The sequence below is a fragment of the Lepus europaeus genome, chromosome 13, assembly GCF_033115175.1.
Source record: "Lepus europaeus isolate LE1 chromosome 13, mLepTim1.pri, whole genome shotgun sequence".
Lineage (NCBI taxonomy): Eukaryota > Metazoa > Chordata > Mammalia > Lagomorpha > Leporidae > Lepus > Lepus europaeus.
In genome coordinates, this window is record NC_084839.1 from 59,055,885 (window position 1) to 59,078,976 (window position 23,092).

Sequence of the window (23,092 nt, forward strand, 5' to 3'; positions counted from 1 at the left end):
ATTATAGTATCATGTCTCAACAAGCTGGGAGCTCCGTGGGGAGACAGACCACTAAACCAATAGTTAATTACATAAAAGTAATATCATTTTTATGGCAGATATTTTCACAGAGTGGACCCAAAGAGGAGGAAATAATCCTTGATTTGATTCTTATAGGATGAGTAAGTATTATATTAGGAGGGAAAAGGGAGAAAAAGTTAGAGAGAATGAATGATATCTGGTGTATATATTGAAAAAAGCTTGAGAAGACAAATCTCTCAGGCAATGACAAGTCTTTCAATATGGAAGGGGAATAGGATGTGAGGGAGAAAGCTATGGAAAAATAGTAATGAACAGGTAGGTAAAGCCACTAATTCCTTTCAGTATACAGAATGTGGAAATGAATATTTTATTGCAATGAAAATGGATAGACAATGAACAGCTGGGTTACAATGAAGAAATAAATATAAACGGACTATAATCATGGAAAGATATTTTATGTTAGTATTAAAATAAATGCAAATTGAAAAATGTAATTTTCAATTTGGATATGGTTTTGAAAGTTAATATTTACTGGTTGCAAAGTTTTGGGGAAACAGGTATTTACATTCAGCTATGGATTGGTAGAGCAAGTGTCAGAAAACTGGTCCATGGGCCATATCTAGCCTAGTTTAGTTCCCAAGAATAGTTGCAACATTTTTAAAAGGTTGGAAAAACCAGGCTCAACCTCTGTTATTGAACTCTGAATGGCTTTGGAAATTAGCTTTTGCTGTAGACTTGAAAATGTTTCAAGCTAAAATTACAAGACTAAACAGTCCTTATATGTGATACTTATATGTGAAACATACTGTGATAAAGTCATTTCAATGAGAACTAACATTTTTTGAATTGCAAGTAACATCAGGCCTGCACTGTCAAAAGTTAAAAAAAAAGTGATATCTCCTTTCCTATACAAGTTCCTAGCGATACATTTTCTAATTTCAAACTACAGTAATGTTTTTCAGACCTCTATGCAAGTGCAAAGGAAATTTCCATATTCCAAAATCCATTTAACTGTGCAATTGAGGAACTTTAATTGGAAGTGATTTGCAATGTAATGACATGCTAAAAGGCATTCTAGCCTTTTAGCTAACAGAATTCTAAAAATGCCTTACAATCTGTGAATATGCTCAATTAAAACCATATGCTCATGGACTGATATCAGTATTTGGCAGTACCTATGTATGTGGAAAGACATTTGCAAAGGTGAAATATGTAGAATCTCATTGTAGATCAGAAGTAACAAGGCAGTTGTTGTAGATTTTTCATGATAAGGAGTATTAGCTTTCAGCCCTAATTAACTGCAATGTTATCCCCTCAAAAGAATTCTGTTCTTCATATTTGTAGACCTGTGCTACCAAAATTGCACTTGATTATTATATTCTTAATTTCTTCAATACACTTAAAAATTAGTTTTCTCTCTAGTTATAGAAGTACCTATGGGACAATTCCAAAGTGGTGGAATAAGAAAAGGATGTACTGCTTTAGGTTAGGGGAAAATAGTAAAAAAAAAAAAAATGTAGAGAAAGTACATTCTTAGGGGTGAGTCAGAGAGAAAACTGCAGTGGAGTGGAGAATCTACGGATGACAGAAGCTGTGGATCTGTGCGGAAGGTACAGATGCACAGCAACAGCACGGACACAATATACAACCCAGCAGCCGATCCAGAGAAAGCAACAATTTTAGAGACAAAGGTGAGATCACACTGCAGTGGCCTGTGCCACTGATGATGTTGCTGGAGGGAGATATTGGTAGGCTACAGTGTCTTTGAAAACCGTCTTGTAGCGCCATGGGGACAGGGTGCCTGCTACCCCAACTAAAGAAAGGAGCATGTTTCTCTCTCCCAATATCCCCACAACAACACCTGGCAACTAGCAGAGAGAGGGCACCATCTTGGATTTTAATGGCAGCTGCAGCAGCCCTGTAGGCATGCTGGCAGGGACAAGAAGCATTCTTGACAGCAATAGCAGAGACAGCATCTTCGATGCACAACCAAAAAATGGGCAGGGAAAAGGAGCCATTCTGACATCAGCACCAGCAGCAGAGGCTGTTGTATGCTGTGGAGAAAAGGTGCCATTTTGACACCAGTCATGGCTGTGGCAGCTCTTGTGTGGGCCTGAGATCCAGAGATTTTAACAGAGGAAAAATCTGTGTTTCCCACTGACTTTGAGTCTGGAAAGGAGGGATGAAGGGGGCTGTGAGGTGCCCTAACTTCTCAACATATCCCAGGCTTTGGAGATCTAAACACCCAGGTGTAGCACCCACAGGTAGCAGACTGGGAATTCCTCAGCCTCGCCCTGGATGGGACAGGCCAGCGGGGCAGAGTAGATCCTCTGTGCCCTGTGTACTCAGACTGTGAGAGCTCTGTGACTGCATGAGAGGACACATAGTGTAGCTGAGTTTCTGGAAAATCACTGTGTGTGGTCCACACTCTCAGAGCTCCCTGACTGCCTAGAGTGGGTCACTGCAGCTGAATTTGTGCTCACATTGAGGACTGCACAGATCCTTTGTGCAGTTCATGCTGCAGCATGGATGAGTATTGCATCCACTGTGGAATAACAACCGGACACTGATCAGCTTGACACAAAGGAGGTGATCATACCCTCTTTTCTATTAACAAGAGAGATTCTACCATGCCCAACTTTGGTGTTAACTTGGATACTTGCCCCACTCTGGAGCATTGACCAGAGCACCCTAGACATACCCACTCAAAGAGCAGACATTCCACTAAACCACAGAGGCATATTTCAAAGATAAAAGCTCTATAGAATACTATACAGCAGTCAAAAACAATGAAACCCGGTTATTTGCAACAAAATGGAGGAATGTGGAAAACATTATGCTGAGTGAAATAAGCCAGTCCCAAAGGGACAAATATCATATGTCCTCCCTGATCGGTGACAACTGAGCACCAAAAAGGAAACCTGTTGAAGTGAAATGGACACTATGAGAAACAGTGACTTGATCAGCCCTTGCTCTCACTGTTGATGAACAACTTAATACTTTATCCCTTTTAGTATTTTTTTGTTCTACTTAATACTATTGGTTGAACTCTGTAATTAATACACAATTATTCTTAAGTGTTGAAATTTAACAGAAAAGTGATCTCTGTTAAATATAATGGTGGGAACAAGAGAGGGAGGAAATGTACAATTTGGGACAAGCTCAAGCTGACTTGTCCCAAATGCTGGAGTTAGAAATGTGCCAGGGGATTCCAATTCAGTCCCATCAAGGTGGCATGTACCAATGCCATCTCACTAGTCCAAGTGATCAATTTCAGTTCACAATTGATCATACTGATAGGTCTAAGAGCCAAAGGGATCACATAAACAAGACTAGTGTCTACAAATACTAACTGATAGAATCAAAAAGGGAGAGAAGGATCCAACATGGGAAGTGGGATACACAGCAGACTCATAGAATGGCAGATGTCCTCTGCCAGCACTCTGGCCTCAGAATCAGCCCTTAAGGCATTCGGATCTGGCTGTAGAGTCCATGGGAGTATTTAGGCATGGAAAGCCAAGACACTCTGGCAAAAAAACAAACAAAAAAACTATATGAAATATCTCTGCGAGTGAGATCCCAGTGGAAAGAACAGGTCATCAAAGAAGGAGGTACCTTTCTCTGAAGGGAGGAGAGAACTTCCACTTTGACTATGACCTTGTCTAAATAAGATTGGAGTTGGAAAACTCAAAAGGCTTCCATAGCCTTTGCAACTCATGACAAGAGCCTAGGGTGATTACTGATGCCATAAACAAGAGTGTCAATTTGTTAAGTCAACAGCAGGAGTTACTGTGCACTTACTCCTCATGTAGGATCTCTGTCCTTAATGTGCTGTACATTGTGATTTAATTATAACTAGTACTGTAACAGTATTTTACACTTTGTGTTTCTATGTGGGTGCAAACTGTTGAAATCTTTAATATATGCTAAACTGATCTCCTGTATATAAAGAGACTCGAAAATGAATCTTGTTGTGAATGGAAGAGGGGAGGGTTGTGGGTGGGAGGAAAGTTATGGGGGGGAAAAAGCCATTGTAATCCATAAACTGTACTTTGGAAATTTATATTCATTAAATAAAAGTTAAAAAAAAGCCATCAGAGGCAAAAAGAAAAAAAAAAGATGCATACAAATATCTCCACAAATGCCTCAAAATAAATGCAGAAATTCAAGAAACAAGAATAAGGAAGACAACATGACACTCTCCCCCGACCCTGAAAAGGAACACAACACTTCAATACTAGAATGTGAAGATGAAAATGATTAATCATAGGATTACTCAGGACAAATGAGAGCAAATCCATGAATTAAAGAAATCCATACATGAAATAAATGAAAGTTTTTCTCATGTAATAGAGATTCTGAGAAAAATCAAATATTAGAAATGAAGAATTCAACATAACAAAAAATATAGCGGAAAGCCTTAACAACAGACTTGGTAGACAAAATAAATATCCGAACTAGAATATTTTTCAAAAATAATAAATTATAGAAAAAATAACAGTGTGGAGATTTATGGGATACTGACAAGTGACCCAACATATGGATCTTAGGAGTTCCTGAAAGCATGGAAAGAGAGAATGGATTAGAAGGCCTATTTAGTGAAAGAATTTCAGAACTACTACAGAAATAATTAGATTATCTCCCCTAATCTGGAGAAAGAAAGGGACTCCCAAGTACAGGAAGCACATCGAACTCCTATTAGACATGACCAGGAAAATATCTTCACCATGACACATTGTAGCCAAACTTTTAACAGTAAAACATAAAGAAAAGATTCTCAAATGTGTATGAGAGAAATGCTAGATTACTTTCAAAAGATCTCCAATAGGACTCATAGCTGATTTCTCATCAGAAACCCTACAGGTTAGGAGAGAATGCGGAAACATAGTCCAAGTCTTAAGAGAAAAAACAAAAAAAAAACCTGTCAACCCAGAACTATACCCAGAAAGAGCTCTCATTTGTGAATGAAGGTGAAATAAAAATCCTCTATAACAAACAGAAATTGAAAAAATTTATCACCAGTCTTCCAGCCTTAATAAAGATGCTTAATGATGTGCTACACACAGAAACAGAGATAGTCATCACTATTAAAGAATGTGAAGGCAGAAAAATCTCCCAGTAAAAGTACAAAGGAAATTCAAAGAAAACAACAGGAATATTAACAGAAAAATGGCAGGGCCAAGTCATTACTTATCAATAGTAACCTTGAATGTAAATTCTCTAATCAAAAGATAGAGGTTGGCTCAATGGATTAAAAAAGAAGACCCATCTATTTGCCACCAACAAGAAACACATCTCACCAACAAAGATACATGCAGACAAGGTGAAAGGATAGAAAAAGGTATTCCATGCTAACTGAAAGACACTAAGAACAGGTGTAGCTATCTCAATATCAGACAAAATAGATTTTAACACAAAAACTGTTAAAAAAGACAAAGGCAATATGTAATGATTATGGAATCAATTCAACAGGAAGATGTGACTATAATAAATGACTATGAGCCCAATGCCAAGGAGCCTGGCTATGTAAAACAAATGTGACTGGATATAAAGGGAGACACAGACTCCAACACAATAGTAATGGGGGACTTCACCATCACTTTCATCAATGGACAGATAAACCAGACAGAAAATCAACAAAGAAAAACAGAGCTAATTGACACTGTGGACCAAATGGACCTAACTAATACATAGAGAGCTTTTCATCCCACAGTTGCAGAATTTACATTCTTTTTAATCAGTGCATGGAACTTTATCTAGGATTGACCACATGCTAGACCATAAAGCAAGTCTGAGCAAATTCAAAAAAGCTGAAATCATACTATGCATCTTTTCTGATAACAATGGAATGAAGGTGGAAATTATCAACTCAAGGACACATAAAATATATGCAAATACATTGCTCTCAACAACATGCTCCTAAATATACAGTGGGTCAGAGAAATAAAAATTTCAGAAACAAAGATGACAATACAACAAATGAAAACTTATTGGATACAGCAAAAGCAATGTAGAAATTTACAGCAATTGGTTGCTATATTAAGAAATGGGAAAGGCACCAAATAAATGAATTATCAATGCATGTCAAGGATCTATAAAACAGCAACAAATCAAACCCAAAATTAGGAGGAAATAATTAAAATTAGAGAAAAATATAAAACTGAAACAAAAATACAAAAAAATCAGTGAAATGAAGAGCTTGTTTTTTGAAAAAATAAACAAAATTAATACACCACTGGCCCAACTAACCAAAAAAAAAAAAAGGGATATCCAAATCAATAAAATCAGAGATGATAAAGGAAATGTAACAACAGATACCACAGAAATAAAAAGAATCATCAGGAATTACTACAAAGTGTTCTATGCCAACAAATTGGAAAACCTAGAAGAAATAGGTAGATTCTTGGAAACATACAGTCTACCAAAATAGTCATGAACACAGAGAAAACCTATACAGATCAATAACCCAGTCAAAGATTGACTTAATAATAAAGACCCTCCCAACAAAGCAAAGCCCAGGATCATTTGGCTTCTCCACTGAATTCTACTAGACCTATGTAGAACTAATTCCGATTCTTCTCAAGCTATTCAAAACAACTGAAAAGGAGGGAATCCTCCCAAACTTCTTCTGTGGAGCCAGCATCACGTTAATTGCTAAACCCCAAAAAGATACAACACAGGGAGAGATCTATAGATCAATCTGCCTGATGAACACAGATGCAAAAATCCTCAATAAAATACTAGCTAATCGAATCCAACAACACATCAGAAAGTTCATTTACCCAGACCAACTAGGATTTATCTCTGGCATGCAGGGATGGTTCAACATATGCAAACCAATCAATGTGATACATCACATTAACATACTGAAGAATAAAAACCATGTGATTATCTTAATAGATTCAGAGAAAGAATTTTATAAAATACAAAATCATTTCATGATGAAAACCTAAAATAAATTGGGTGTAGGAGGAACATTCATTGATACAATCAAGTCAATTTATGAGAAACCCACATCTAGCAATTTATTGAATGGAGAAAATTTGGAAGCAATCACTTTAATATCTTTAACCAAACAAGAATACCCACTCTCACCATTGTACTGAATAAAGTCCTGGACGTTTTAACCAGAGCCATTAGGCGAGAAAAAGAAATCAAAGGGATTCAATCAGAAAGGAGGTAGTCAGACTATCCCTATTTGCGGATGACATGATTCTGCATATTATAGGAAATGAAAGACTTTACTAAGAGACTAATGGAACTCATAGAAAAGTTTGCTAAAGTGGCAGGATATAAAATTAACACACAAAAACAGTATTTGTTTACACAAACAATTCATGGCTGAGAAAGAACTTCTAATGTCAATCCCATTTACAAAAGCTACAAAAAATTAAATGCCTTGGAATAAATTTAAACAAGGAGGTCAAAGATCTCTACAATGAAAATTATAAAACATTAAAGAAAGAAATTCAAGAAGACACACAAAAAAGGAATAAACTTCCATGTTCATGGATTGGAAGAATTAATATCATCAGAATGTCTATACTACTGAAAACAATTTATAGATTCATTGCAAGCCCAATCAAAATACTAAGGATATTCTTCTCAGATCTAGAAAAAATGATACTAAAATTCACAAGGAAACAAGAGACCCTGAATAGCTGAAGCAACCTTATACAACAAAAATAAAGCCAGAGATACCACAATGCCAGGTTTCAAAACATACTATAGGGCAGTTTTAATCAAAACAGCTTGGTACAGGCACAAAAATAGACATGTATACCAATGGAACAGAACAGAATCTTAGGGATCAATCCACTCATTTACAACAAACTAATCTTTGACAAAGGAACTAAAATCAATCCCTGGAGAAAGGACAGAGAAAATTGGAACTCCACATACAAAAATATGAAACAAGATCTTTACTTTATACCTTGTAGAAAATCAATTCAAAATGGATCAAACATCTAAGTCCACAACCTTTAACTTACCTTGTGTACCTGTCGTGTGCAACGAAATGGATGCAACTGGAAACCAGTAAGTTAGTGAAATAGAGCAGTCCCCAAAAAGGAAATACCATGTTTTCCTTGATCTATGGCAATTAATAGGGTACCTAAAAGGTAATGTATGGGAGTGATATTGACATTTTGGAGATTTAGTGATTGTTTACAGCCCTTGTCTCAACTATTGAGAAACAGTGTTTTTTTCTTTTTACTATTTGTAGAACATTTTACTTAGTGTAGGGTTAATCTTATGAGTGTAAAGTAAACTGAAAACAGATCTTTGTAAAAATATAGAGTGGGAATAGGAGAGGGAGAAGAAAAAGGGTGGGAACATGTACAGGATAAAGGGTAGAATGGAAGTATCATTATGTTCCTGAATCTGTATATATGAAATACATAAAATTTGTATACCTTAAATAAAATTACAAAAAGAAGTACCTAGAAAATAACTTCAGTTTTGTTTCTTGACCCATAAGCCTATAACACTGGTATCTGGCTCTTCATAGACAAAGTTGTTGGACCCATATTTTAATACAATATCTAAGTTTAGAACTCACATACACTTTGGAAAATCTTCCTAAGGAAACTAAGGGATGATGTATATCCAATATTGGTGATTAATTGGTATTTATAACATTGAATGACTAGAAGCAACTTAATGTACATCAATTGAAATAATCGTTACTTTTATCTTTTAATCCAAGAGTGGCATAATATTTTAATAGATCCTTATATTCAATGAAGAAGCCACTAATAATTTAAAAGTAAGTAATATTATATTCAATTTACTAATATTTAAATTTTTTGCCTCTATGTGCCTAACTAAAAATAATCTGAGACCTTCTTGACTTGGAATGTCCAGGAGAGGTATCAAGATTATATTAGCTTTACAAACTGAATTAGGTGACTTTATTTTTTGCTGGTGAAATTTGTAATGATTCTTCTTGGAAATAAGCAAAATATATGGCAATATATTTGATGAGAAATTACCAATCACTATTGAATGACATAAATGAACACTCAGAATATATTTTCTATGGCTGGGAATACTATGCATCACAAAGATGTAAATTCTGATGTAAGAATCAGGGGGAGTTCCAATCAAAACTCCCTCAAGGTTTGCTCTAGTACTTGACAAGTTGATCTTAAAATTTAAATGCTAAAACAAACGGTCAAGAATATCCAAATCCTACTGTATTTAACATTAAGACTATATAGCACTGACATACAGAGACATATATCAAAGAAAGAGAAACATACATATATGGTTTTATCTGTGGGATACTTATGTATATTACATTTAGAGTATTTTAAGTGTTGATTCTAAGATATACTGCCTGAAAATTATTTTTGAACATTTTCTCAATCTCACTTTCTTCCTTCTTTCTGTGATTTTTCTCTTTATTTTCAAAATTTTTATAGAGAACTAGGGTCATTCATCTCAATAGTGTAATCTTTAACAGTTCTTTATTTAATTTTACATCTCCACCATGAAGGTTTTCATTTCTTAATCTATCAGTTTGGAAATACACTATATAGTCTATTTCCTGATATATTTCAAGCTTTGTCTGTATTCAAATATATGAATGTGGCCTCCAGCAAAATGCAACAGAGAGCATATCTCAACAGTTTCATGCTCCTCAGTTTGACAGAGTTCATGAATATTTAGGGTCTGGTGCAAGACATTTCTAGTATCTACATTACCTCTTCATTAGCTGTTTTCTGCCTTCATTTGTCTTTAAATTTCAGACAGTTTTAACTCTGGAATTTAGTTTGAATACTGGATTTCTAACTATGTTTACAAACCTTTGGGAAACAGTCATATTCTAAATGAATAAAGAAAATAATGTGCTAATGTGCTGTACACTCTTATTTAATGCTATAACCAGTACTCCAACAGTATTTTTTTTTTCACTTTGTGTTGCTATATGGGGGCAAACTGTTGAAATCTTTACCTAATATATACTAAACTGATCTTCTGTATATAAAGAGAATTGAAAATGAATCATGATGTGATTGGAAGGGGAGTAGGAGCAGGAAAGGGGAGGGTTGTGGGTGGGAGGGAAGTTTTGGGAGGCGGAAGCCATTGTAACCCATAAGCTGTACTTTGGAAATTTATATTCATTAAATAAAAGTTTAATAAAAAAAAAGAAAATATATGCTGTATACTTCATTTTCATGTCCTTTACTTAAGTAGACCAGCATATCTGGGGAAATAAAGCTGTTTGAAAGACTAAAGATAAAATACTGTTAAGTCATACTACATTAAACAGATATCCACTCTCACAACTTCTAATCAAAGTCCTAGCCAGAGCAATTAAGGAGAATAAAAAAAATCATGTATCAAAGGAAGAAGTGGAGATGCCTATGTTTATTGATGACATGAATTTATATATTGAAATTGCTAAAGACTCCACCAAAAATATAAACCAATTCAGTAAAGTTTTAGGTTACAAAATAAACATACAAAAACATTATTTCTATATACTAACAATGAGTGAGTTGAAGAAAAATTAAGGAAACAATTCTATTTCTAATAAAAATAAAATAATTACTTAGGAATAAACAATCAAGAAGATGAAAATTTTGTACATTGAAAATTATAAAATATTGAAGACCCAAATAAATGTAAAAATATCCCATGCTCATGGACTAGAAGAATTAGTACTGTTTAAATGCCTAGACTACCCAAAGTGACCCCCAGAGTCTATGCAATTCCTACAAAAATTCCAATGTACTTTTTCACAAGAAAATTGAAAAAAATCTTAAAATTCATAAGGAACCCAGAAAGATCCTAAATAGCCAAAGCATTTTTGAGGCAAAAACCCCTAGAAAACTAGAGGAATAAAAGTGCCCGTTTTAACACTGTATAATAAAGCTATTATACTCAAAATGCATGATACTGGTAAAAAAAATAGATAAACTATGAAACAGGATAGAAAACTCAGAAATAAACTCAATAGTTGATTTCTGACAAAAGTATCAATAACATACAATAGCAAAGAATGCTGTTTAATAAACTGTGCTTGGAAAACTACATGCATAAGAATAAAACTGAGCCCCTAATGCACACAATAAGAAAATCAAACTTTGTCAAAGTACATAAAAGACTTAATGTAAGATATGAAACAGTGGAGCTACTTAGATTTCAAAATCTGGGGAGAAAAGAGATTCCTCCATCCCACATTCCTTTAGGGGATGTCTAGTGGACTTGTGAGAGTAGGGTTACTTCTAAATTATCAGAACTGTAGGATTACTAGCAGCACCTCCAGTATGGGGGAGCTATAGGGATAATGCTACAACTCAGGTGAGCTCCTGGGTGAACTGAACTCAACAGAGATATAGGGCACGTGGTATCTAGGGCCTTGGAGCCAAGCTCTGTAAAACTAGGATGCAGAACGTGGAGAAGGGCACTGTGGCATAGTAGGCTAAGCCTGGAGGCCCATAAGGGTGCCAGTTTGTATCCAAGCTGCTCCCGTTCTGATCCAGCTCTTTGCTTGTGGCCTGGGAAAGCAGTGGAAGACGGCCCAAATGCTTGGGCTCCTGCACCTGCATGGGAAACCCAGAAGAAGCTCCTGGCTCCTGGCTTCGGATGGATTGACTCAGCTCTGGCCATTGGGGCCATTTAGGGGGTGAACCAGCAGAAGGAAGACTTTTCTGTCTGTAATTCTACCTCTCACATAAACAAAATCCTGTTTTTTAAATTTGACAGGTAGAGTCATAGACAGTGAGAGAGAGAGACAGAGAGAAAGGTCTTCCTTCCGTTGGTTCACTCCCCAAATGGCCGCTATGGCCAGCGCTGCGCTGATCCGAAGCCAGGATCCAGGTGCCTCTTCCTGGTCTCCCATGCGGGTGGCAGAGGCCCAAGCACCTGGGCCATCCTTCACTGCCCTCCTGGGCCATAGCAGAGAGCTGGACTGGAAGAGGAGCAACTGGGACTAGAACCTGGCGCCCAGATGGGATGCTGGCACCGCAGGCAGAGGATTAACCAAGTGAGCCACGGCACCGGCCCATAAAATCCTTTTTTTAAAAGTAGAGTAAAAGGTTATTCTTGCATCTTAAGATTCAACATTGTCGGGCTGGCGCTGTGGTGCAGTGGGTAAAGCCGCCACCTGCAGTGCCGGCATCCCATATGAGAACCAGATTGAGTTCCACGTGCCCCACTTCCAATCTACTTTTCTGCTATGGCCTGGGAAAGCAGTAGAAGATGGTCCAAGTCCTTGGGGCCCTGCACCCATGTAGGAGACCCAGAAGAAGCTCCTGGCTCCTGGCTTCAGATCGGCACAGCTTCAGCCATTGCGGCCATTTGGGGAATGAACCAGAGGATGGAAGACCTCTTTCTCTCTCTCCCTCTCCGTCTCTGCCTCTCTGTGTAAATCTGTCTTTCAAGTAAATCTTTTTTTAAAAAAGATTTAATATCCTCTTTGGGTTTTGGACTTACTGGAGATTAGTTACTTCTTTCTTCTTTCCTATTTCTCCATTTCTGGATTTTGGACTTTTGAGTTGGTGCTAGAGCAAGTTAAGACTTTTGGGGCTATTGAGTTTGTATGAATGTATTTTGTATGTAAGAAGGACATCAATTTTGGAGGGTCAGGAGTGGAATGCTACGGTTTGAATGTGCCTTGGAAACTTAATCCCTATGCAATGGTGTTGGAGAGATGGGACCTTAAAGAGGTGACTGAGTCATGAGGACTCTGTCTCATGAGTAGATTAATGCCATTATCCTAGATGTGTGATGATTATCTCAGGAGTGGCATTCTTAGAAAGTGTGGGTGTGATACTTTTCCCTCTTTTTCTCTCTCATGCTTTCTCACTGTACCATGTGATACTTGATCTAGGACTTAACAGCCTCCAGATCTGTGAGAAATAAATATCTTTTCTTTAGAAATTACCTAGTCTCAGGTAGTTCATTACGGCATAATTAAACAGACTAAGACTCCAAATTTTCGTAGTTTTGAACTTAGTTGTATATATTCTAATCATTTTAAGAGTTCTTTTGGTATTCCTATATATTGCTATATACTGATACTCAGGATATATTTAGTAAAGGAAGGGAGGGAGGGAGGGAGGTCAACACACTGTAAAGGGAGTCTAGCTTGGGAGGTAAGATGTCCACAACTGACATCAGAGGTGCCTGAGTTTGATTACTGGTTCCTATTTTTTTTTTTAAAGATTTATTTATTTATTTGAAAGTCAGAGTTACACAGAGAGGAGAGGCAGAGAGAGAGAGGTCTTCCATCTGCTGGTTCACTCCCCAGTTGGCTGCAACGGCCAGAGCTGTGCCAATCCAAACCCAAGAGCCAGAAGCTTTTTCCAGGTCTCCCACAAAGGTTCAGGGGCCCAAGGACTTGGGCCATCCTCCACTGTTTTTCCAGGCCACAGCAGAGAGCAGGATTGGAAGTGGAACAGCCAGGTCTCAAGAGTGCAGGCACTTCAGGCCAGGGAGTTAACCTGCTGGTTCTGGACTCAAACCTATTATGAATGCTAACTCTGGGAGGCAGTGGTTATGACTTAAGTAATTTAGTTCCTGCCATCTTAGTGGAACATCTGGATAGAGCTTCCAGCTCCCAAGCTTCAGCCTGCCCAACCCTGGCTATTAGAAGCATTTGAGGAGTGACCTAGCAATGGGAACACTGTCTTTCTACCTCTCAAATTAAAAAAAAAATTCAACATATTGCCACAAAATATTCTTAGTATGCCAAATTTTACCATATATATATATATACAATTTTAATTATATATTTTCTATAAATGAAGGATAGATCAAAAGCAAATAAAAATGACAACCCAAAGAGAAGAAAGAATGTAAAGGAAGGCTAGATTGAATCTTGACCTAGACTTCTCTGAATGTCTAAGTTAAAGATTTAACCTTAGAATCATGTATTTTTTACATACATAATTATAAAATAAAAAAGTTCTCAATATACTTAATAGTTTATCAAATTTCTGAACAAAACAGACTGTTGTTTTGTGATCATAAGAAACCTTAGGGGGAAAAAAAACCCACTCTCTTTATATATAAATTTTTTTTTCTGATTCAGGCATGTTCAAAATCATAGTTTATTATCTCTTCAGCTAAAAAGTATATATACTTCGGAATCCCTTCAAATTCAACACTAGAGTTACACACCATCTAGTACCTTTGTAAAGAATGTTAACCAAAAAAATTGTTTGACTTCTGAAAGCCACACTATTAATATGAACTATGGTAATAAAAATGTTGTTTAATTTGTTCAAAGTATATTATACATTATCAAACAACGGCGGTACAATAAACAATGATAAAAAGTAACTATATAAAAATTAAAATAGCAGATCTTTGTTATATATTTTTTTTTCAATCACAGGCTTTTATTGGGGTTCTGCTCCCGGGCGAGGTTCCACGGTCCCAACAGAGCGGGGGCTGGGGAAGTCGCGTGTAAGAGATTGGGAGAGCTCCTTTTATAGATTCAGGGCATGGGAGTTAAAGGTTGAGGCGGGTCTGATCCTCATTGGTTGACCTTTAGGCACCCGCAGGGACCTTGACAAGGACTTTCTTCCCCGGAAGTAGGCCTCTCCATTCCCCGAAGTGTAGGCCTTCCTTCCATGTGGATCCCAAAGCTATCATCCCGACCTTTTGATGATAGGAAAAGGGGCGACGATGAGTCTCTGGCTACTTCCTGCTGACTGGGGACGTCATCTACAGGGGCCCACTGGGGGTATCTTGGGGCTCCGCAGGGACAGGCATGTATGGATGGAGAATCATCTGGTTGCCTGCCTGTTTGCTGAAGGCCTTGGTTCATTCCATTATCACCTCCTGTAAACACTTAAACAGACACTGTAGTATACAAGTCAGGGTGAGAATAGCAACCGATGATCCTAAGAGTGGCATTAACCAGGTAATGAGAGGATTTCATAGAGGAGAGGAAATGAGGGGGGTCTCTGGACCCTTGTGAGGATTGTTTGATGGACGTGGTTTAAATCTGATCCCAGCCGAGACCGGAAGAAAGGCCACTCAACTTTTGCAGGTAGTGGGGTTTGTCTGTCGAGAAATTCTGAATAATCATACAACATTAAGTGGAGGAGAGGACCATTAGTACACACAGGTTGGGAGTAGAGTCAACTAAGTTTTCTGATTGAGAGGCAAATAGAACCTGTCAGAAGGGACTTGAGAATAATCTGGTGGGCTTCAGGCCTTGTGAGTTAAGAGGCCCAGACCTATCTATCTCTTCACATGGGGTACATCCTAAGGGAGGTGTGAACCTCCTGGGGGAAGGCACCCTGTTGACTTCCATTACCTAGCTGGCCTGGGAGGAGAGCTGGCCAGGTAAAGGCAGGTGGCATCTCTAACAGGAAATTTACAGTTCTGCCGGTAGTGTTGCTGACCCTACTTGGCCATCTCCTCTTAGTGGTGGTGGTCACTTTGGAAGCTGGGCTGAGTGAGGGGCTTTTCAACTTAGAGCCAATAAGATCTGTAGCTCTGACCTGAAGTCCTTCGACTCCAGGGCAGGTCCATTTCCAGTGATCCAACTCTTGTTATAAAATTCTTAATCATCTGAGTTTTAGTCATTACTTGCTATCAATTTACATGAAACATCTGCTAGGACTGATATTTGATTTTCCCCCCAAGAAAATTTGAGTAGATAAATGACATTTCAGAGCAGACATTAATTTACTTATGGACAGAAAAGGAAAAAAATATATACTCAAGATTAGTACTAGTCACAAGCCTCCGCCCCACAGAAATTTTAAAAAATCCAAAAAAGAGATGCATAGGCAAAAAGTGCTATGAATGGCACAGCTCAACAACTTCTGAGACCAGTCAGACTAATAGCTTTTCTCTCTCCTTTTATGAGAGGTCTATTTTGCCATCAAATAATGATGACTAAGGCAAGTGAGGAGCACCAGGTACACAACTAATTAAATCTTGCAAAATGGGGCAGGGGTGGCCAGAGAAGGAGCAATTTATATGCAATTCAAACTATATACAGCATAACTGGAATGTAGCCTATCCCAAACTGGCCTCGTGAAACAATTGGAACTTTATGATTTAATGGTTAAAATTTCAACAAGTGTAGTTATATAATAAATTTACAAGGGAAGCAAAATCCAAGGGGTATTTTATGTTAAGTATTTGCTGTTTCAATTTAAAAATAATTTTGCTAAGTACACATCTCTCAAATGAGGTCTACATATAAAAAGTCCTAATATAGATATATACCTTTGGTGAGTTGAAGGCTTTTGACTCCTGTCTGAACTGTTGGCAGTACATTAGATGGACATGCACATAACCCACTGTATTTTAATTAAGGGCTTTCTGTTTGTGAAGAACCACAATGTTTGTCTATCATGGCATAATTTTTCAAGCAGGTGGCCCGCACAAGCCAGTTCATTTAATTTGCTATATCACAGTTCTCACTTCTAGTAGCCTATTTTTTTCCCACACTAAGATTTAGGAAGGGAAGGTGATTTTTCTTTCTGCAACAGATCAGCTTCTGTATTTTTCTGTAATTTTTATAGCTTGTCCAATTGTTCTATTTATGGAAGCAGCCAACTATTTGAGAGGATTTTTAACACTTTTATGTCCTTATTTGTAGATGTCCTTATTTGTAGATGTCCTTATTTGTAGATGTCTTTTTTTTGGAAGATCAATAGAATGCTCCTCTATTTATTACAAAAGTTCCTGTTTTTTTTTTTTTTTTTTTTTTTTAATCATAGAACCTCATGGTACCAAGGCACTTCAGCCCAGTCCTGGTGCTGACAAACTGCCAGGCAGTACCACTCAGCTCCTGCAACAGACTCTACTCAGATATTTGAATGCAGCTACATACCCTACATACTGACATAATGGAATAGCTTTACCCCTACTCTCCAGTGTGGGCCTCAGTCGAGTATTTTTTTTAAAAAAAGAAGAGGTATATCTCTTTAGCAGTTTATACTTAGTTCTGTTTGGGAGAATTTAAAGTTGGAAGTCTAAACTAGGCTAGTTCGATTCATTAGAGGCCAAAAATGTCTGTATTAATAATTTTTTTTACAATAGCAATTACATTATATATAATAAATGGTAACTCTTAATTCATAAGTTATCAGGTATAAAACTCCATTATGTAAACAGTGCCAAGGGAGCAATTCCATGTCAACTTGATCACCAAGAATGTGCCTAGGAGTGGCAGATGTAAGCCACCCTGCAAAAATCATGCCAATGAAAGGCAAACTACCCAAGGGAAGGCACAGATGGCTGGAGAGCAGAAGTTATAGGTCTTTTTATAGCATTATCAGATGGCAGAGTTGACATTCCAACTGGCCCTGTGCCAATGGCCAAGGTAATTAGAGATGCCAACAAGAGAATGTTCAGAGAGCATACTCATCCTCGTGTCATCCAACTTGGAACCAAAGAAGCAATTCTGGGTAGCTTTTATGCCACAATGAGTAAAGCAAAATCAGTAGCTTTATACTATAGTAATAATTATGTTGCAGAGGTTACCTGGATTTCCAAAAGCAGAATAAAATCCTACAGACAACTAAAATTGGCATTTCTGTGACCAAACAATTAGACTTCCAAACCACACAGTTTCTACCTAGAGAAATCAAGGGCAGTGAAGAGTTTAAAGCTGAAATGGTAAGTGAAAACTTCTATTTTTAAAACAATATGAAAGTTACAGAAAAGTTTCAAGAACAGTACAAAGGTCATTTTTTCCCTAAACTATTTAACAATAACTTTATAGTACATCTTTGAACATTTCTGTGTTAATTTTCTATAAAGACTTCAAAATGATTATTGAAATTGATAACATTACAACCATTTAATCACTGAAGTTTCACCAATTGTTCCTTCCAATAATGCTTTTTTTAATTTATTATTTTTTAAAAGGTTTATTTATTTATTTGAAAGTCAGAGTTACACAGACAGAGGAGAGGCAGAGAGAGAGAGGTCTTGCATTCGTCTGATGGTTCACTCCCCAGATGGCCGCAATGGCCAGAGCTGCAGCGATCCGAATCCAGGAGCCAGGAGCTTCCTCTGGGTCTCCCACGCGAGTGCAGGGGCCCAAAGATTTTGGGCCACCTTCCACTGCCTTTCCAGGCCATAGGAGAGAGCTGGATGGGAAGTAGAGCAGCCAGGTCTTGAACCAGAGCCCATATGGAGTGCGGGCTCTTCAGGCCAGGGTGTTAACCCGCTGCGCCAGAGCGCCGGCCCCTAATTTAGTTTTTGAAAGACAGAGAGATGACCGGCGCCGCGGCTCACTAGGCTAATCTTCCGCCTGCGGCGCCGGCACACCGGGTTCTAGCCCTGGTCGGGGCACCAGATTCTGTCCCAGTTGCCCCTCTTCCAGGCCAGCTCTTTGCTGTGGCCCGGGAATGCAGTGGAGGATGGCCCAAGTGCTTGGGACCTACACCCAAGCAGCCGGAGCAAGCTGTCCTGAAGCCAGGAGCTTTCTCTGGGTCTCCCATTTGGGTGCAGGGGCCCAAGCACTCCACTGCTTCCCATGCCATTAGCAGGGAGCTGTGATGGTAAATGGAGCAGCCAGAACTCGAACCAGTGTCCACATGGGATGCTGGCGCTGCAGTCCAGGGCCTGATATGCCACAGTGCCGGCCCCATCCAGTAATGCTTTTTATATCACCAAGACCCACTTCTTAATGAATTAGTTGTTAAGCCTCTTTACTCTTCTTTGGAATACTTTAGTCTCTTTCTCTTACATGAACTGGGCAGTTATGAATAAATGGATACTTACTAACATATTCCTCAGTGTGAGTTCAACTAGTGCTTCCTCACAGTTAGATTCAGGCTATGTATTTTTTTCTGAAAGGGAGCAGGAATGCCACAGAAGTTTTTAATATATAAGGTGGCAAATTATGTTGATTTGTTCCATTATTGATGACAATCATCTTAATTACTTGATTAATGTAAATGTCCAACTGTCTTCTCTACAGAAAAATTACCTTTTTTATTCCCTTGTAAATAATACACATCTTGTGAGAAACTACTTGAGACTAGGCAAATATCTTATGAAACTTTCTCACCTTCACTATAGCATCCATTAATGATTCTTGGCTTATTCAACTATTACCCTGCCAAATTATAATTGTGTAATTCTACATTTATTATTTGGCTTTATTACTTGTATCAGTATGGACTCATGGTGTTTTACTTTATACTATGTATTTATAGTTATCCCACACATTTTGATATACTGTTTTCCTTAAAGTTCAATTCAAATATTTTCCTAATTTCTTTGTGATTTTTTTCTTCTAGCCATGAGATTTTGAAGAAGTTGTCTAATTTTCAAAGGGTGAAAAACTTTTTAGGCATCTGAAAGTTAGTGACTGGTAGTTTAATTACTTTGGTATCATATTTTGATCTTCTAGAATATATTAAATCCTATTTTATTGGTTATCATATACTTTGGTAGATATGCCACATACAGTATAAAACTATATTCTGTAGTTGTTGGATGTAAGTTAAAAAAGAATATGGTCAAGTATATTCATTTTTTTGTCTTGATTTTTAGTTATTTGTCTAAATATTTTTGAAAGTTATTTGGGCACTGTAATATGCCATCTTAACTTTCTATAGCAGTCTACTTATCATTAATATTGTTCCACTTCAGGAAAAGAGATACATTCCATTTATCCCTTCCTGTGTTGTCATTCACTTCATGCCTATATATGTTGTAAATAATACAGTATGTTATTTTTGATTTAAAGAAATGCCTTTTAAAGAAATTTTAAGATGAGGAGAAAAGCCTTAGTCAATATGTCTGTCATCTCCAGGTCTCTTCTTCTCGTGTATAACCAAGCCTCATTTTGTATCATTTTTATTTCACCTGAAAAACTTCACTTACCTCTTCTTATGGTGCAAATCTATTGGTGAATTCTCTCACTTTCCACTTATTTTTAATGTCTCTTTATTTCAGTCTTATCTAAGGATCATTTTTCACTGGATATAAGATATTGTGTTCAGAATTTTAATTATTTTCAGCCCACCAAAATTATTCTATTACATTTTAGCATTATTATTTCTGATTTGAAGTGAATCATAATTCATTTTAGTTGCAACTCCTTTATATACTTATTTTTGTTTACTGGATATTTTAAAGATTTTTCTTGCACTTTTCAATAATTTGGTTATATGGTGTCAATATCTTGGACGTAGTGATTAATGGTTTGCACCAATTATACATATTTTAGACCATTTTATTTTGTTCTACAAGTCATTATTTTTGCAATACTTTTCCTTTTCTTCAAATTGTATGGTTTCTGTTAATCTGTTTTAAATTTACTAACCCTTTATTATGTCCAATCTTCTAAGTCAATCCAGTAAATTTTTCATTTTAGACATTCTATTTCAGATGGAGTTCTAAAACTTCTAATTTGTTTTTTAATTTGATTTTTAACACTTAAGGTTTATTTATTTCAAAGGCAGAGTGACACTCAGAGAGATATATCTTCCATATTTTGGTACACTCCCAAAATGTGCATAACATTTGGGGCTGGGCTAGGATGAAGCCAGGAGCCAGGAATTCCATCAGTGTCTCCCACCTGGGTGGCATGGACCCAAGCCCTTATCATCTGCTGCTTCCGGAGTATGTATTAACAGGGAGTTGGATTGGAAGCAGAGGTGAGACATGAATTCAGGCACTCTGATGTGGATATGGGCTTCCCAAGCAGTAGTTTAACCTTATGTGCCATAATACCCATATTTTGACTTCTTTTTGTAACACAGGTAGCTTCCATGTTTCTTATGAATATCCCTATGTACTTCAGTCATTATACTCATCTTTTCCTTTAAAATCAAGCTCTAAAGTTCTTCTTTGCTTATTTAAACAAATGGGTTACTTAAGGGTCAATTATTATTGGCTCCTTTTAATATTCATTATAGATTATGGGGCTAGTGTTGTGGCATAGCAGGTAAAGCTGCCCTCTCCAGTGCAGACATCCCATATGGGCACTGGTTTGAATCGTGGCTGCTCCACTTCTTATCCAGCTCTCTGCTATTGCCTGGGAAAGCAGTAGAAGATGGCCCAAGTCCTTGGGCCCCTGCACCCACATGGGAGACCCAGAAGAAGTTCCTGGCTCCTGACTTCAGATCAGCTCAGGTCATTGTAGCCATTTGGGAAGTGAACCAGCGGGTGGAAGACCTCTCTCTCTCTCTCTCTAATAAAAAAATAAATCTTTAAAAATATTTATTATAAATTATATTTTTCTGCTTATTCACACAACTAACGATGTGTTACTATATGTTATACATTGTGGGTGTTGCACTGTATGGAATCTGGCTTTTTAAATTTTTATTGATGTGAGAAGCAAAGAGGCAAAGGGAACTCCCTTCTCAAATATCTGCAACAGCCAAAGCCAAAGCCAAACCCAGGAGCTTCAGACTCTATCCAGGTTTCCCACATGGGTGGCAGGCACCTGATCACTTGACTCATCAACAATGACTCTCAGGGTCTGAATTAACATGAAAGTCCTGAGTTGGTGTAAGAAATCAACCCAGGTACTTTTTTTTTTTTTTTTTGACAGCAGAGCTAGTGAGAGAGAGAAAGAGAGAGAGGGAAAGGTCCTGCTTACATTGGTTCGCCCCCCAAATGGCCACTACGGCTGGCGCGCTGCACCTATATGAAGCCACGAGCCAGGTGCTTCTCCTGGTCTTCCATGCGGGTGCAGGGCCAAGCACTTGGGCCATCCTCCACTGCCTTCCCGGGCCATAGCAGAGAGCTGGACTGGAAGAGGAGCAACTGGGACAGAATCCGGCGCCACAACTGGGACTAGAACCCGGGGTGCCGGCGCCGCAGGTGGAGGATTAGCCAAGTGAGTCGCGGTGCCGGCCGGTACTCCAGCCCCCGCTGGTACTCTGATGTGAGCTGTGGGCATCTTAACCAGCTTCTTAACTGACCTACTCCTATAATGTCTTTTTTAAACAAGGACTAAGTTTTGTTCTAGCATTAAATTAGAGGTTAATCCTTTTTGATACTGTGTAGCTTTATGTTATGCTTTGCTTTTTTTTTTTTTTTTTTTGACAGGCAGAGTGGACAGTGAGAGAGAGAGACAGAAAGGTCTTCCTTTGCCGTTGGTTCACCCCCCAATGGCCGCTGCGGCTGGCATGCTACGGCCGGCGCACTGCGCTGATCAGGAGCCAGGTGCTTCTCCTGGTCTCTCATGCGGGTGCAGGGCCTAAGAACTTGGGCCATCCTCCACTGCACTCCCGGGCCATAGCAGAGAGCTGGCCTGGAAGAGGAGCAACCGGGACAGAATACGGCACCCCGACTGGGACTAGTACCCAGTGTGCTAGTGCCGCAGGTGGAGTATTAGCCTATTGAGCTACGGTGGCGCCAGCCTGCTTTGCTTTTTTTTTTTTTTAAAAAGATTTATTTATTTATATTTGAAAGTCAGAAAGAAAGTTACAGAGAGAGAGGAGAGGAAGAGAGGTCTTCTGCTGGTTCACTCCCCAGAAGGCCACAATGGCTGGATCTGCACTGATAGGAAGCCAGGTGCTTCTTCCAGGTCTCCCACGCAGGTGCAGAGGCCCAAGTACTTGGGCCATCTTCTACTGCTTTCCGAGGCCACAGCAGATAGCTGGATTTGAAGTGGAGCAGCCAGGACTCAAACCAGCACCCGTATGAGATGCCGGCACTGCAGGCAGTGGCTTTACCTGCTATGCCACAATGCCGGCCCCTATTTTATGCTTTTCGCAGAAAGGAGATTTATTTCAGTTGTATAAATGGTCTTAGGATGTATGACAGCCTTATTCTTAAGGCATTTCTGGGGTTTCATGTAAATACCCAGTGAGCCTGCTTCAGTTTGGACGAGTTAGAATTGCAGCATTTCTCAGAACTATGAACCTCTAACATCTCCATTCAACTTTCCATCTCATAGCAGTGGCTCTTTGCTAGTCTATTTGCAGTCTAGCCCTCCATCAAGGACCCAAAGAGGATTACCATAAGATTTCTAGGTCTCCCCTCTTCATACAGATTCTCCTCTATGGGATCTTGCCCCACAAATTCTAGATCCTTCACCATTCTTGAATTCCAAAAGTTATCTCTGGTTCCTTACCTGAGTGACATCACTGGTTTCTGCTTTGTAAATTGCACA

The 23,092-nt window shown here is 38.3% G+C and overlaps 1 protein-coding gene across 2 annotated transcripts in view; it reads right to left on the reverse strand.

The window, feature by feature from the left end:
* Nucleotides 1-23,092, reverse strand: part of WDPCP (WD repeat containing planar cell polarity effector) — a 654,855-nt gene that overhangs the window by 92,555 nt on the left and 539,208 nt on the right. The window lies entirely within an intron of this gene.